Genomic DNA, 16,392 nt, shown 5'->3' on the forward strand with positions numbered 1-16,392 from the left:
CCTAGACCATATAAAAGGCTTATTTTAAAGTCATCAAAGACACATAGCCTCAATTAGAGAACTCATGCACTCTCTGAGAAGTTACTGCGTTTGTGCGCCTTAAGGTTTTATAACCAAGTACTTCAAGATCTTCAATGTGCTTTGAGGTGAAGAACTTTGCAACCAACGACAATCAATCAGTTGCTTGGAGTTAGTCAAGTATTGTGATCTGTACATGCGAAGAAGTCTTTTACAACAACAAGTCCAATTGGGGATTAGTGTAAAGATTCAACTATTGGTTAGTATTTTGGGATAGTCCAGGATAGTGGTAAGATTCTTTATACTTGTAATCACTTGTTCTTGATTAGTGAATTCTTGGGAGTGGTGACCTAAAATTTATCCGGTGGAGTTTTTGCCTTGCATAAGGTTTCCCCATTTGTTAACAAATCACCGTGTCATTCAATTTTCGTTGCATATTAGTTTATTTGGTGATTTGTTGGTGCCTCCACGAATCATATATAATTTGACCTAATTAATCAACTTAAATAATTGAATTAATAAATCGGGGTCAATCTATAACCCAACAAAATGTTCTATGGTTTGTGTTTATGATGACCCTAATGGTCTATTTTGGATTGAGGGGGAGGGAGAGTAGAGTGGAGCCAAATTGACCCAAAATTAATCTATTTTTAGTTAACTCTACTCTACTCTGCTCCTCTCCACTCTCACTCCTTCTCTCTTCAATCCAAACGGGCCTAAGTTTTGCATTTTCATGTTAACACAAGATCATGGGTTTCGTTAATGATCTTTAGTTTTAGCTCACAATTTTCGTAAAAATATCGATATTGTTTTGTGGGGATTGGATTGTGTTGGTTTTTGTTGAGTGAGGTGAAACTATCGATTTGGGTTTGTTATGTTATGGCTATCCATGTATTTGGGTTGGTTTTCAGCTTATTTGGATATTAATTTTTTATTATATTACATTAAGTACTAATGAGAGTAGAATTGTGTGTATCATACTTTTTTTTTATTAGCGCAAAATTCTGACATTTCACATTGTTATTGGAGGGGGTAAAAATAGACCCTATGATGGGTTTAATCTCTTGTACACATTGTTTTAAAAACCAGACTGAACCGGTCGGTCCGACCGGTTCAACCGAGAACCGGAAGCTAATCCGGTCCGGTTAAAAGCTCCAAAACCGGCCAAAAACCGGGGTTGAATTGGAAATTTTAAAAAAATGGTTCTTTGACCGGTTCGGTTTTTAAAACCATGCTTGTACATGACCATAAAGTCGGCAAATTGAACCACCAGATTCGTTGGAGAACAAAATTGGAAGCCTAAAAGCCTTTGGGTTCATGGTTTGTAAGTCAGTCTCTTAACATAGGTTTTTTGACCACGGGTGCCCGTGTTTGTTCAATCCTTTTGGCTGGAAAAAGATCTAATGAAATAGGACTCTTCACATGGTACATATTTTTTTTTCATAAAAAAAAAAAAAAATACTATGAGAGCTACACGTTCACATCCAAGTGTTGATGAGTCACGACACCTAATCTGGACCAAATTACGCACAGGGCATTGAATACCCAAAGCTTTTAGTCATTATCTGATTAATATAGGACTTTGTCTGCTATTTTCATTTGATTCACATTAAATGACCGCATTTTTGTTGGTCTTCCACTTTCATTATATATATATTGGAAAATGCTAACGAGTGTCCTAATAATTTATTTAAAAAAAGTTTTTATGAGAAATAAAAAATAAGTTATTAATATTTTGACAGCTTTTTCCATTTTCCATAAAAGTGGTATCAAAACTTTTCTAAAATGGATTATTAATAAGTGCCCTTAGCATGACCCATATATGTGTGTGTGTGGTGTAGTCTGAAGTCTGAACAATAGTAGAGTTCACTGGACTACAGCTTGGTAGGGACATGATATTAATTGGATGAGAAGAAAATGTGTTTATTTTGTGTAGCGAAAGGCTTGCATCTTAACTCACACTTTCATATTAATTAACCATAACCACACATGCAACAATAATTGGTTGGGGCATAGGAGTCCTAAAGTAGTTGTAATTAAGTCAACTAAACGTACAATGTGCTTCCTTCTCTCTCTTTCCATACAATTGTTTTTTGTTTTATGTTCTCCACCTGTTAACAGTCACTCAGTTATGTTTCGTTTATTTTCCTTTTAGTACAATAGATTACCCATCATCACAACCTACCTACCTTTTTTTTTTAGTTTCTCTCAGGAAATGAATTCGTGGGTTCTCTCATCGTCTCCTTTTCTTGTTTCTTTACTTTTCATAGTCTTATTTTTCATCAAGATTCCTCTATCTTTATGCGATGAAGATATGCACGAGAGCTGTAGCAATATGTTCAACTGTGGAAAGTTGAATAACATTGGTTTTCCTTTTTGGGGAGATAACCGACCAAATAGTTGTGGCTATCCTGGGTTAAAGCTCAATTGCCAGGGAAGTGTTGCTACCATAAAGATTATGAACGTGACGTACCAAGTGTTAGGTGTCAAGGCGGAGGCCCAAATCCTCAAGATTACGAGAGAGGACTTCTCGGCTGGGGTTTGTTCACCAGAGTTCGTGAATTCCACCCTCGATCCTACACTATTGGATTTTGGCATTGGTTTACAGAATCTTACAATAGTCTATGGCTGTGATTTTTCTTTGATACCTTACCCAGGCCTCGGACAATTCAATTGCCAAAAAAATGGTTTTGCGCACATCAAATGGGGAGCTTATGGGCCTGGGGAATGTAAAGTAAGCGTAGTTGTTCCTGTTCCAGTTCAGTTCCGTCCGTCGACAGAAACAGAAATAGATCAGTCAAAATTAGAGGAAGGCATTAGGGAAGGATTTGATGTGAAATGGAAGGTGGATACAGCGGCATGTCTTAACTGCACGGTATACAAGGGAGTATGTGGCTATGACCTGAAGCGGAATCAGTCAACGTGCTATCATTCCTCACCAGGTACGTATTCCACTTGTGTCAATAATCGAATCATCGATTTGCATCCTCACAATTTATCTTCACAATACGGAAACCACAACACCAATACTTTTATGCTACTCATCCCAAAATCTGTGCGCCAATGATTCTATTAAATTTTTGGTATCCTCTTAATTAGTCTCTATAGATTGATTAGCAACACTGATAATTTTTTAGGGGATAACTTTTGGGGTTGGGTCTGAAAACTAATACTCTGGAATTTTTTAGATTAGTAGTTGATAAATAGCATGTTTAAAGTTGAAACACAACATTAAAATCTTAAGCTAGTAGAATGTAATTTTATGTCAGCAGTCACCCTTTTTACCTATCATGTTTGAATATTTTAACAAAAACAATAATCCCCAATGCCCCAAAAATATCTGTAATCTGGTCTTCAAATTTTCACATTTTTTAATTGTCTACGTGGCTAATTGACTCAAAGTGAAATGATGGCAAGAACTAAAATGACAACAAATTAAAAAATATATAAGGACTAAAATAAAAGTTATAAAATGTTGAGAACCAAATTAAAATATAGTGTTATACTTTTTACCTTGAATTTAAACAAGTAGAAGTGGTCAATTGATACAACAGTAGGTAGATATGAAGAGTTTCGTGTGATGTGTTGTGCTAATTTCGATATTAGAATATAGGTCCAGGAGTTTAGTACACTATAGTGGATTGTACTATCTTTGTATTACCCTACCATCCATTTTTTATTATTACTTTTTTTTTTTTTTTTTCATAATATGTAAAACTTTTGTTGAACCAGAAAACTATACAGTATACAACTTAATAAAGAGCCATATTAGAACCAAAGCAATCCTCCTGTAAGATAGCATCAACAAAAGCTTGGGGGCCTGAACTTAAATCAAAGAAACCAAAAGCCTATTCTTCAAAGACCACCTAGCCAAAACATGAGGAGCTTTATTAGCTTCCCTACTAACCCAATTGAAAATACATACTCTGAAAGGCTCTGCTACATTACTAACTATATATCTCCAGCTTGTAATCCTCCATGGACAGCTCTGACTCAGCCCCTGAATCACCTCTATGCAAGGGAATCGCTTTCTATAATTTTTCTCTCCAAGTTCCGGGCTTTGGCTAGCTGAACTGCCCATGGTATTGCTTTGACCCCTACTTGGAGAAGGATAATGGTATTAGCTTTTTTAGATGCATCCAAAACCATTGTCCCTCCCCAAACTTTGGCGGCCACCGCAACAAGTGAGAGCTCTTTGCCCACTGCAGCGTTGCAATTAAATTTCACATGTCCTTGTGGAGGATGAGACCATTTGCTGTGGATTTTTAAGACAGAACTGTTCTGTAGGATCTCATTTCTCCAGCGTTGCAATTAAACAACACCTGGTTCCTATATTTCCAAATCAAGTCCAGTATAAGTATTATGGCTCCAGACAAAGTAAAAGCTTCCCCTACGGTCCATATTCAAACCAAATATCATTGGTGGATCTAAAATCCACTTCATAAGAGCTTCACAACTTTGAGAGCATACCAAACCATAGTGCCCTTGTGACATAACAATTCCAGAAAAGATGAATAGGGGATTCATTATTATGGTCACATAAAACTCAAGAAATTTCTTCGTTGAGACGTAGCCTGCTCAATCTATCCCTTGTGGGAAGCGCACCCTCTGAGGTGCATTTTCAACATGCCATGGAGCTTCAACTTCCAAATTTTCTTTAAGACCGGGTGGCTAGGGGCTACGTTACCATGCTTTGTTAATTCTTTATAGACTGATTTGACAGTCTATTCTCCAAAAATACTTCTTATCCAGGTCCATCCATCCACCTAGGCACTATTCCATCTAGGAATGTTCAATATGGCTTTAACAGAGGCTTCAACAAAATAAACTTTCAGCTTTGCCACATCCCAGCCTAATTTATCATGATTAAATACTTGAGAAACCACTAGGCATTAAGTCTCCCTATGGTCTCTTCAAGACTTAGGAACGAAATCTGTAACTTCTGGGATCCATGGCTCATCCCAAACCGAAATGCTATCACCATTTCCTATTCGTCTACCTGCACCTTTTGTCATAACGGGTGAAAACTACCTCTTGTCATAAGGGGTTTAACAGTTTTCAGGCCTTTCCAGGACCAAGAAGCATTTTTTGTTGGACCGGAATATAGCCAATTATTACCAACTCAGTACTTGGCTCTTTATTGGAGAGCACCCAGCAAGCTTGTTTTGCTATAATGGCCAAGCTTTCAAAAGATTTAAAGCCCAACTCACCATCATTCAAAGGTTTACATAACTCATTCCAGGAAATAGGAGCAAAATACCTGACTACTCCAAGCTAATAGACTGACCACACGTCCAAACCATCTACAACATGTTTCCAAGTAGCCTATCAAAGACTTAATCTCAGCTACTTTTGCTTTACAAATTAGCATAACATCATATTCGTGTAGTATTTTGGAGATTCTCGAGGTCCTACTGCTAGGGGTTTTCAAGCCACCCGCAAATCCAACCCACCCACCAAACCTAACCAAACTCGTCGCCACTAGATCTAACTGCTCAGGTGGTCAGCTTTGGGTCCCAACCTTTAAAAACAAGACAGTGGCAAGTCTTCTCCTCCCAAACCCGAGCAATTTGACCCAACCATAAATACATTAAGGGTCCGTTTGTTTTGGCTTCAAACCAATTTTGGAAATGCTTTTCCGTAAAAGTGTGTGTTTGGTTGTTACGGAAAATTGGGTCAAACTGAAAATATTTTTAGTGTTGACCGTAAAATAAGGGACCCAAGGCATAAAATATTTTCCGTTTTTATTTTACCTTCAAATCACTTCCGGAAAGAGAGAAAGAGAGAGAGAGAAAGAAGGACTCACAGACACAGCTTGAGAGAGAAAGAGAGAGAGAAAGAAGGACTCACAGACAACGCCCCAACCCCAGACGCAGCGACAAGATTGCGCCGTCGAGTTTGCGCCGCCGATCTCTCTCTTTCTCGATCTCCCTCTCCCTTTTGAACCGAAATCCACCGAACACCACCACCGCTAAGTTTGAGTTCCGTCAACGAGTTCCCACTCTCAAAATCCAACCAGACAAGGACGTGTACCATCTCGGCGATCCTCTGATCGTCACAATCCAGATCTCCAACCCTGACACCGCCTCGTCGCTCTTGCTCGACCGAATCGGTTTCGAAATCAGGGCCGTCGAGAAGCTCGATTCTCAATGGTTCGCCACTCACAAACCCTTACCTGGATCGTCGCCGATCTGCTTTCTCGCCAATCACTCTCTTGCCGATCTGCTTGATCTCTTTGATCTCTGATTTTTTTGTTATTGTTGTGGTGGTGTGGGTGGTGTCGTTTTGGTGGTCTCTGTGTTGTGTGGTGGTGGATTTTCTAATATAAAATTTGGTTGGAAGCTGAGAAAATGGCTGAAAAAGTGTAAAAATTTGTAGGGAAATAGCATTTTCAGAATATTACCAAACATTGAAAATTGTTTTCTAATATAATTTTTAAAATGCAACCAAATCCTAGAAAATATTTTCCTTTTCCGAAAATATTTTCACCTGAAAATATTTTACACCTGGAAAATATTTTACACTGAAACAAACACATCCTAAATATGACAATTTTCACCCATCTCGGCAACTTTACTAGCTAGATACAATGGAGTTCGCGACCAACACAACTAGATCTAGCAGAGATCTACTAGATTTAGTAAAAATTCACTAAACCCAACGCATTCTCTAACAGATTTGGATGAAATCACTTTGGATTAGACGAGATCTCCACTAGATCTGGTGAGATCTCATTGGATCTTGGACAGGTCTCGTCGGATCTGACGAGATCTCACTATTCCTCCTTTTTCAGTGGTTTTCAACTTCACCCGAAGCTGACCACCACCTGAGGCTTACCCGATTCATCCAACCCGATACCCTTAGGGTCAGTTTGGTTGGGAGGAGAAAAAATGGGGAGTGGATGGAAAAGTGGGAGGATAGAAAAAATTTTATTTTCCTTCATTTGTGTTTGGTTAGGAGGGTGGAAAGGTTGAGGGATTGAAAACTTTTTTGTTTGGTTGAAAAAAAAAGTGAGAGGATAGAAAATTTAATTTATATAAATTGACTCATATGTTCTTATTAAAAAAATTATCCAGTTAAAAAAGAAAAACAAACAAACACACCAAGTTTATTTAAACAAAAATCTTGAAAAAAAAAAAACTCAACCAACCAAAAAAACCAGTCATATCCAATTAAAAAACAAAAAAGCCAAATAACCAAAAAAAAAAAAAAAATCATGCCCAGGTTAGAAGAAAAAAAAAACAAATTGGAGATTAAAAAAAAAAAAAAAAGCAGCGGTGTAGTTAGAAACAAAGCCTTAGCCACGCCTAGTTAGAAAATTAAAAAAGAAAAAAAAATAGTAAACAAAGGGTAGCAACATGTACACAGTGGGTTAGAAAAAAAATTTTAAAAAAATAATAGGAAACAAAGGGTAGTAGCACATACACAGTGGGCTTTGACATGGGCATTTTTGTCCAAAAATTTTTGCACAATTTTCTCTCCCATTTTCTCTTCAATTTGGGGAGATTATGTTTTGGTGGGCTAGGGGAAAAAACTCTTGGACCCCACCAAAATTCCCTCCTCCTCCCCCTCCCAACCAAAAACTTCTCCCAACCATTTTCTCTCCTATTTTCTATCCTTTTTTTTTTTTTTTTTTTTCATCCTCCCTATTTCACCTCTAACCAAACACACCCTTATAGAAAAAATTTTGGTGCTGACATGAAATTTTTTTGGAAGTAAATGGAAAGTAATGTGTAATAGAGAGGAGCCAAAAGTGCAACAGGATTTTTTTTCCTGCTTTCATTAGCCCTTTAAATATATTACCTAAATGAGTAAACAACTTCAATAAATGCAAGCTGGCTCATTAATACTCGTATAATATCTTAGTTTTTCTTGCTAGTGGGGTTGAATCAGTTAATAAGGCTCGAACGTTTCACCCAAAAAGCCTAAGTTCGAGTCCCGTTGTCAGCAGTCCTCCTTGGTGGACAATCTATAAGTCCAATGTTAGTCCTCTCTGAAGCTTGTGGCTTGCCCTGAGCCTAGTATGAGGTAGCCTTGCCTCACCTAAACTTATGTTAACCAAAAAAAAATCTTAGTTTTTATTTTGTAAAGTTTCATAATGAATTACATCTCAACTTTATTTTCCTTCCATATAGGCAAATTACACTTAAATCTAACTTTGTTTATTTTTTATCTGCCCTTTGCTTTCTTGGTCATGTCTTGTGGCTTGAATCATCAATAAGTTTATGTTCTGAGATTCTTACCTAACAATAACTGATACTAAGATATTTCTGGTTTTTTAGGCTCTTCCTAGTGGAATCAATCATTTAAAGGTACAACGATAATGAGGGAACCCTTAATGGGAAGCAAATATATTTTTATATCTTTTATGAAAGTATTTTGTAAGAGAAAATTTAGGTACATTTCCTTAGATACGGTACATTAGATTCTCTAATTAAATTTAAACATAGTTGAATTGAATTTAAATTTTGGTTGAACAGAATAACACAGTTTGTGCTATATTGGCCGAAAATTATTGAATACTCTGGAAGTACCATAAATGCGTATTCTCCCCTCTCACATGAATTGTGGATTCTACCAAAAATTTAATTAGCGGGACTCATAATCATGTGAGAGGAAGGAGTACGCATTTATGGTACTCCGGGAGTACTCAATAATTAACCTATGTAACCATGTATTTGAATTTAATCGAGAAAGTTAATGTATTGCACCCAATAAGTTTTAGTTAAGTTTTGTTTTAATTATAATTGAAAGCTCTTAATTACACTCTTTAAATGCAGGTGTTGTGGCTGGAATTGTTGGGACCATAGCAATTGTCTTTGTTATGATCATTTGCTACCTCAAAAGAGAACAATTATCAAGTATGGGAGTGATTAGCAAGAAGAAAACCAAAGACAATCAATATGCCAAGGCTTTTATAATGAATTGAGGCTCACTCGCTCCCAAGCAATATAGTTATTCAGATATTAAGAAAATGACCCATTCATTCAAAAACAAACTAGGTCAAGGTGGATATGGAAGTGTATACAAAGGAAAGCTATTGGACAATCGTCTAGTAGCAGTTAAAGTCATCAATGACTTGAAAGGAGATGGAGAAGATTTTATTAACGAAGTTGCTATCATTAGCCGAACTTCCCATGTTAACATTGTCACTCTTTTGGGTTACTGTTATGACAGAACTAAAAGAGCTCTAGTCTATGAATTCATGCCAATGGATCTTTGGATAAGTTCATATGCGACCCAGAATCTTCTAGCACAAACTGTAAGTTAGAACATAAAACACTTTTTGGAATTGCAGTTGGCATCGCTCGAGGATTAGAGTACTTGCATCGTGGCTGTAGCACAAGGATTTTGCATTTTGACATAAAACCACAAAATATTCTACTAGATGATAATTTTTGTCCAAAAATATCTGATTTTGGCCTTGCAAGACTATGCCAAAAGAAGGAGAGTATTGTATCCATGTTGGGTACTAGAGGAACTATAGGATACATTGCACCAGAAGTTTTTAGTCGAAGCTTTGGAGGAGTCTCTCACAAGTCTGATGTTTATAGCTATGGAATGTTGATTCTTGAAATGGTTGGGGTAAACAAGAATTTAGATGCAAAAGTTTCTCATACTATTGAGAGATATTTTCCAAATTGGATTTATCAGAATCTAAATTTGTGTGAGAATGTTGAAAACAACATGGTCATAATAGAAGAGGAGGAACAAATGAAAAAGAAAATGATTTTAGTGGGCTTGTGGTGCATCCAGACCATTCCAACAAATAGGCCATCCATGACTAAGGTGGTGGAGATGTTGGAAGGTAATGTTCATTCCATTGAAATTCCTCCAAAACCCTTCTTGTTTTCTCCCGCAAGGTCAGTGCAATATTCTTCAACAACATCATTACCATAAAAATTGGCGCGGGTGAAAAATCTACATGATCCCCATAAGCAACGAATCCATTTTCTGAATGATTTCATTTAGCAAATGGAATTATTGCTCGCTAATGCTAGATAATAGTTTTTGATGGAAGAGCTAAGTATGGGGACAAATGTACCTTGAGACTAAGGGGGCCATGTTCCCCTAGCCCTAAGACTTTTTTTTAGATGTAATATGTATTTATACCTAAATTGTCTTGTGTAATATGTATATATTACTCTCTCTTAAGAATTAAGTTGCCCAAATCAACCTTTAATTTTTTTTTTTTTTAAAAAACGAAGATAAATAGCAGCTGACCACAACTATGTCCCCCTCCAAAAAATAGAAGTGGAAAATATTAGTTTATATATACCTAAATTCAGGTGGTGCTATTGTATAAAAGCATCAATCGCCTCAAGAAGTACCACCAACTCATGTATAGATTGCTAATACCTCTCAACCCTTAATTAATAATGAAAATAACATTTAGATGAAGAGGCCCAACCCTAAATTTTATTTTTAATAAAATCGTATGTATATGTAATAATTTAAAATTTGAACACAAATAATTTGGTCACTTAAAAATTTTAGATTGGTCCAAGAAACCCAAAAGATAGAAAATAGTCATCCGGCCTGTGATTGTGCAATGAGACCTCGTGTGCCTATTTTGCGTGTTATTTTTGACGTTTTTGAATATCAAACCATGTTTAATTGTTCCTTTTTTTTCCCCAGTTGATGATTTGTTAGGTTGTTTACGCTCTCTATTGTTCCAAATAAAATATTTTTGTTGGGATGAACTTGAGCTCAGGTTGAGAACCAAAGGCCCAATAAATCATGCCTTAATAGATGGTTCTGGCCCAAAGATGTGAATATGAGTAAAGAAGCCTTAGGAATAAAAGATAACTCCCAAGATCAAGTCCCGTGAAGGTCTGAGATAGTTACCATTACCAAGGCTACCAAGGCTCCTTACTGAGGTAATAAGCAGGGCTCTTCCATAATATTATATTTATATTTTTCATATTTTAACTTTTTAATATGTATAAAATTAAGATTATGTCATAGGGTTTAAGTGATAGTTCAATAATAACAACTTAAATTTACCGTGATTTATGTTTGTTGCCTGAATCACTATCTCTCCATTCCTAACTTAAAAAAATAATAAAAAACAAGATCACTTATTAGCTAGTGATTGGATATTGTAAATTACTATAAAAATATGCAAAAATGTTTGAAGTCCTGTCGTTGATAATGGATCTCCTGTATAATTTATCCCATAACAATATTATGGTAAACTCTCAAATTCCCTAGAAATTACTATTTTATTATTATTTACATTTTGTCTTTTTCGTAGAAGGTAAAGCTTTTGGTTTCCAAGTTTTGTAATTCTTTAGTAGACTTTGAACTCATTTACCAACTGTGGTCCTGTCCACTTGGTTCTTCAGCACATGTTTAGGTTTAAACAGTTCACTAAAACTTTTAGTCAAAAAAATTATGGTCACATCATAATGTTTTCCTAAAATACAATTGTACGGCCCTTGGGCCTAGAAGTTCATTATTTATCCATATATTGGGCCTGTGGCCCAAGCCGAGAACGAGGATCTACTCGAGGAGGAGAAGTCTTCGTTAGAGGAGATTGCGCTGATAAATAAAAGGTTGGGTTTGGTCATAATGGCTCCGGAGAGTGTGCCGAGGATGAAAACTTCCTTGGCCGAACTTGGTCGAGGTCCTGGAAGATGGTTTGACAGCAAGGATGACAACCCCTGAAATTCAGTTGGGGCAGACAAGCATTGCAGAGATATAAGATAAGGATAAGCCCCAAAATATCTGGGGAGAAAGCTGTTACCTCCACATTAAATGCACTGCAGCTAATCCCCTAGCTGCATTAATGTAGAAGTGATACCTGAATAATGTATTTCAGCTTTACAGCTACTACATGAGGACTTATGGGAAGTGTTGATGGGACAAATATCAACCCTGACCATCTAGCATACAGGTGGAAGGTGGAGATGAAAAAGGGTGAGAGTATAAAAGAAGAAGGAGGAAACAAGATAGGGGATCGAAAAATTGAGAAAAAGAAATACTGTAGCAATCCCAATCAAATTTGTAACGTTATCTAGGAACATTATATAAGAACCATTGTCCTCGGATTTCGTCGAGGACGTTTTTTCTTCATTTTACAGTTGTCCATTTTTATCTTTTTGTCATCAAGCCTATCTAGCTCGTTGTTTGACCAACTAAAGCTCAGTTTTCCAACCCATTCCTCTACAAATTCATTGTTTTGGGCTTCTTGGGCTTAAGTCCATTCACGTGTTGGGCTAGGAACTCAAATCGGGTCCTTACAATTGGCGCTGTCTGTGAGAAAGACTGGTGCAATAGTGAGTTAGACGCTGAATGATGGTAGGATCAGGTCCAAATCCAATAGAATCTATGGGCTCTCAGCATCAAGATCATTTCAGTGAACTTGAGCGAAGAAGAGATTGGAAGGGAAGTATACGCACTACCCACACCAGTAAGAGTCAGTCTCAAGGTAAAAACCATATCTCTCATGAGGAAAATGCAAGGAACATGCAGAAGAAAATTGATCACCTAAAGAGAAGCTTACACCACGAGTGCAGAAGGCGAGCTCCCTCCAATTCTGACTACTTTTTTGATGATGAGGAGAATCAAGACTATAGGCAAAGATCAAGAACTCCCCCCAGCGAATCTTTCTCGTATGACGAAGATTACCGCCATAGATGCAGAAATAATAATTCATCTTCGAGAGGCCTAGTAAATGACGCTATGAGTAAAACACTCAACCAAATTTCTAAATCACCCTTCACCCGCTGGATTGAGGATGGAAGACTTCCTCGGCGGTTCACTCAACCCACTTTCACCTTGTATAACGGCAGAACGGACCCTGTTGAACATGTTAGCCACTTTAATCAAAAGATGGTTGTACATTCCAAGAATGAAGCCTTGATGTGCAAGGTTTTTCCATCCATTTTGGGGCTTGTGGCGATGAGGTGGTTTGATGGTTTGAGGGCAGGATCCATCAGTTCCTTTAAGGAACTCACCCAAACATTTAGGTCCCCTTTTATTACGTGCAGCAGAGCTCCTCATCCTTTGGCTTCTTTGCTATCTTTGTCCATAAAAGGGGGAGAAACTTTGAAAACATACTCGGACTGATATTGGGAGATGTTCAACGAGATATAGGGTGATTTTAAGGACATGGCCATCAGTACTTTCAAGCTCGGCTTGCCTGCAGAGCACGGCTTAAGAAAGTCTTTGACGGGGAAACCTGTCACCAGTATACATCAACTCATGGATCGAATTGACAAGTATAAGAGGGTTGAGGAAGACTAGTTGCAAGATAAGGGGAAGGGCAAGGTTATCCCTTAGGAGATGAAGGATTTCAGGTCGGAACGTTACAATAATAACAAACCCCGGCGAGATTTTGCTGGACAATCTGGACTTGCAGCCCCACAAGTGGTAAACACCGTGTTTTGAGAACCGGTGCATCAAGTTTTGGAGAAGATCAAGAATGAACCGTATATTAAATGGCTGAACAAGATGAGTGGAGATCCTTCAAGCCACAACCAAAGCCTTCATTGTCAGTATCATCAAGACCGAGGACATACCACTGAGGATTGTAGAACATTGTGGAACCATCTGGAACAACTGATTAAGGAGGGGAAGTTGCAACAATTTCTGTACCGACCCAACGAACAGGGAGACTAGTAAGGGTCAAGTTGTCAGGGGAATGCTTCTTCAAGGCCCCCGTTGGGCACAATCAATGTCATATTTGCTCCGCCTAGAAGGACTAGCTCTCAACCTGCCAGGGTGATGTTTGTGGCTAGGTCACTAGCTGGGGACCCAAACTCTGAGCCGAAGAGAGTTAGATTAGAGATCCGACCTTCATTGAGTTTCTCGGATGAAGACAAGATTGGAACTATCCAACCACATGATGACGCTTTAGTAGTCACCTTTTGAATAGGGGGTATGATGTGAAGAGAGTAATGGTGGATCAAGGCAGTTGTGTAGAAGTCATGTATCTTGACCTATACAAATGACTGAACTTGAAACCTAAAGACCTAACAGCTTACGATTCGCTTCTGGTGGGTTTTGATGGAAAGCTTGTTACCCCAAAGGGTCAAATTAGGTTGCCCGTGTAGGCCGGTTCAGAAGTGGTGGAAGTGGACTTCATAGTGGTGGATGCATACTCCCCCTACACAGCCATTGTCGCCAGACCTTGGCTTCATACCTTGGGTGCCATTTCTTCAACTCTACATCAGAAGGTTAAGTATCTGTCCGGAGATCTGGTTAAGGAACTAGTAGGGAACCAATCTATGGCTAGGCAGTGCCTTGTGTCTGCAATTTTGCATCAACCAGCAGCTGAATCCTTGGCCATAGTCAAAGAAGGTTTATAGTAGTCAATGTCTCCAGAATTACCAATGACGGGGCCTGTCGAAGAGGCCAAATGTGAGGATTTGGAGAAATTCCCCATTGGTGACGATCCAGAAAAGTTTTTTCAGGTTGGGGCTCAGCTTCCACCTCGGGAGAAGGAGGAGTTAGTAGTCTTTCTTAAGAATAACATTGATGTATTTGCTTGGAATGATTATGAGGCTCCGGGAGTGGATTTGAGCTTTATTTGCCCATCTGTCACCCCCAGGAAACAACCACCTTGGCGTTCATCCAAGGAGCATTCGGATGCTGTAAAGGATGAGGTGATGAAACTTAAGCGGACTGGGGCTATTGAAGAGGTTTTTTACCTTGAATGGATGGCTAACACCGTAGTGGTTAAGAAGAAGACAAGGAAGTGGCGTGTATGCGTAGATTTTACAGACTTGAACAAACCCTGCCCAAAGAACTCTTTCCCTATGCCTCGGATTGATCAGTTGGTGGACGCAACTGTGGGCCACCCTTGAATGAGCTTTTTGGATGCCTTTCAAGGGTATCATCAGATACCTCTAGCCTTGGATGACCAAGAGATGACAGCTTTTGTTACTCCTATAGGAAACTATCATTACAAAGTGATGCCCTTTAGTTTGAAGAATGCAGGGGCTACTTACCAAAGGATGATGACCAGGATGTTTGAACCACAGTTAGAGAAAAACATTGAGATTTATATCGATGATATGGTAGTAAAAATTAAGGCAGAATCCGAGCATGTTAATGATCTTGAGAATATTTTTGATATCTTGAGGAAGCACAAACTACGACTTAACGCTTCCAAGTGTTCTTTTGGTGTCGGGTTAGGTAAGTTTTTGGGCTACAGAGTCACACATCGCTGAATTGAAGTCAATCTCGACCAGATTAAGGCGATCAACAACCTACAACCACCTCAAAGAGGTCCAGAAGCTTACAGGAATGACTGTTGCCTTGAATCGGTTTATCTCTAGATCAGCTGACAGGTGTAGACATTTCTTTAAATTATTAAACAAGTGGAAAGGGTTTGAATGGACTGATGAATGTGCCCGGGATTTGGTTTTTTTTTTTTCCTTTCTATCCTATTATTTTAGGCTTTGTTGATAATATTTAGATAGACACAATTGTAGGTTGTAGTTGTATGGTACCAACCAACTAAATTTACTTCTCAAAGAAGAAAACCAACTAAATTTAATCTCTTTTTAAAATTTTACATTTTGTTGAATGTAGGTTGCATGTTTTGTTAAAACACTTATTTTTGAATGTAAGTTGCATGTTTTGTTAAAACTGCTTTTTTTATAATACACTACATGTAAAAATAAGGATTAAATAGATTAGATGAAGAATTTGGATTACAATACACTACACTTAAAAAATATGGATTCGGTGGATTAGATGAAGAATTTGGATTGTAATCAAATTAAGATTTTTATTAACTTAAAAATTATAGAAGAAGAAAAATTATATATATTTTTAAAATCTAAAAATCTAAAAAAATTTCTGCAATTTGGTGAAGTCACTTGGCGCAACCACGGCTTCTAAGCCCAACTTTTATTATATAGTATATGATATGATATAGATAATAATAATAATAATAATAATAATGACATCTAGTTTTCTTTTTTTTTTAGAAGAATGATAACTCCTACTTAAGTGAGATAAAGGTTGGAATGAGAAGATGAGACAGGGGTTGGGCCTAAACTCTCAACCTAGAAACTTTGTAATGTCAACTAAGCTCAATTAAACCTCCTTATCAAAAAAAAAAAAAAAAAGTATTCACCACTAATTGGGATTTAATGCTATCTGGGATCGAGTGCCATATGCAAAATATGACCCATGTTATCCAAACTATAGCCAAGTACTGGCCAGTCCACAACAATTAAGGCTGGGTAGCCTATTTTTGTGAAAGCAGCCAGATGAATGATTCATAAAGATTCTAATATGCTTTTGAGGCTCAAATTAGAATGTACTTGATTTAATTAAATCTCTTATTTCAGGGCCTCAACGGTAAGTGTGATTAATCTTAGTGATAACTACATGGCTTCGCCCAAGGGAGAAACC

General features: G+C 37.7%; 1 pseudogene; it reads left to right on the forward strand.

Annotated features, from left to right (window-relative positions):
• The first annotated feature begins 2,133 nt into the window (after nucleotides 1–2,133).
• Nucleotides 2,134–10,181, forward strand: LOC115975013 (annotated as a pseudogene).
• The last annotated feature ends 6,211 nt before the right edge of the window (nucleotides 10,182–16,392 follow it).

This window comes from Quercus lobata, chromosome 1 (genome assembly GCF_001633185.2).
Source record: "Quercus lobata isolate SW786 chromosome 1, ValleyOak3.0 Primary Assembly, whole genome shotgun sequence".
In the NCBI taxonomy this organism is placed as follows: Eukaryota; Viridiplantae; Streptophyta; class Magnoliopsida; order Fagales; family Fagaceae; genus Quercus; species Quercus lobata.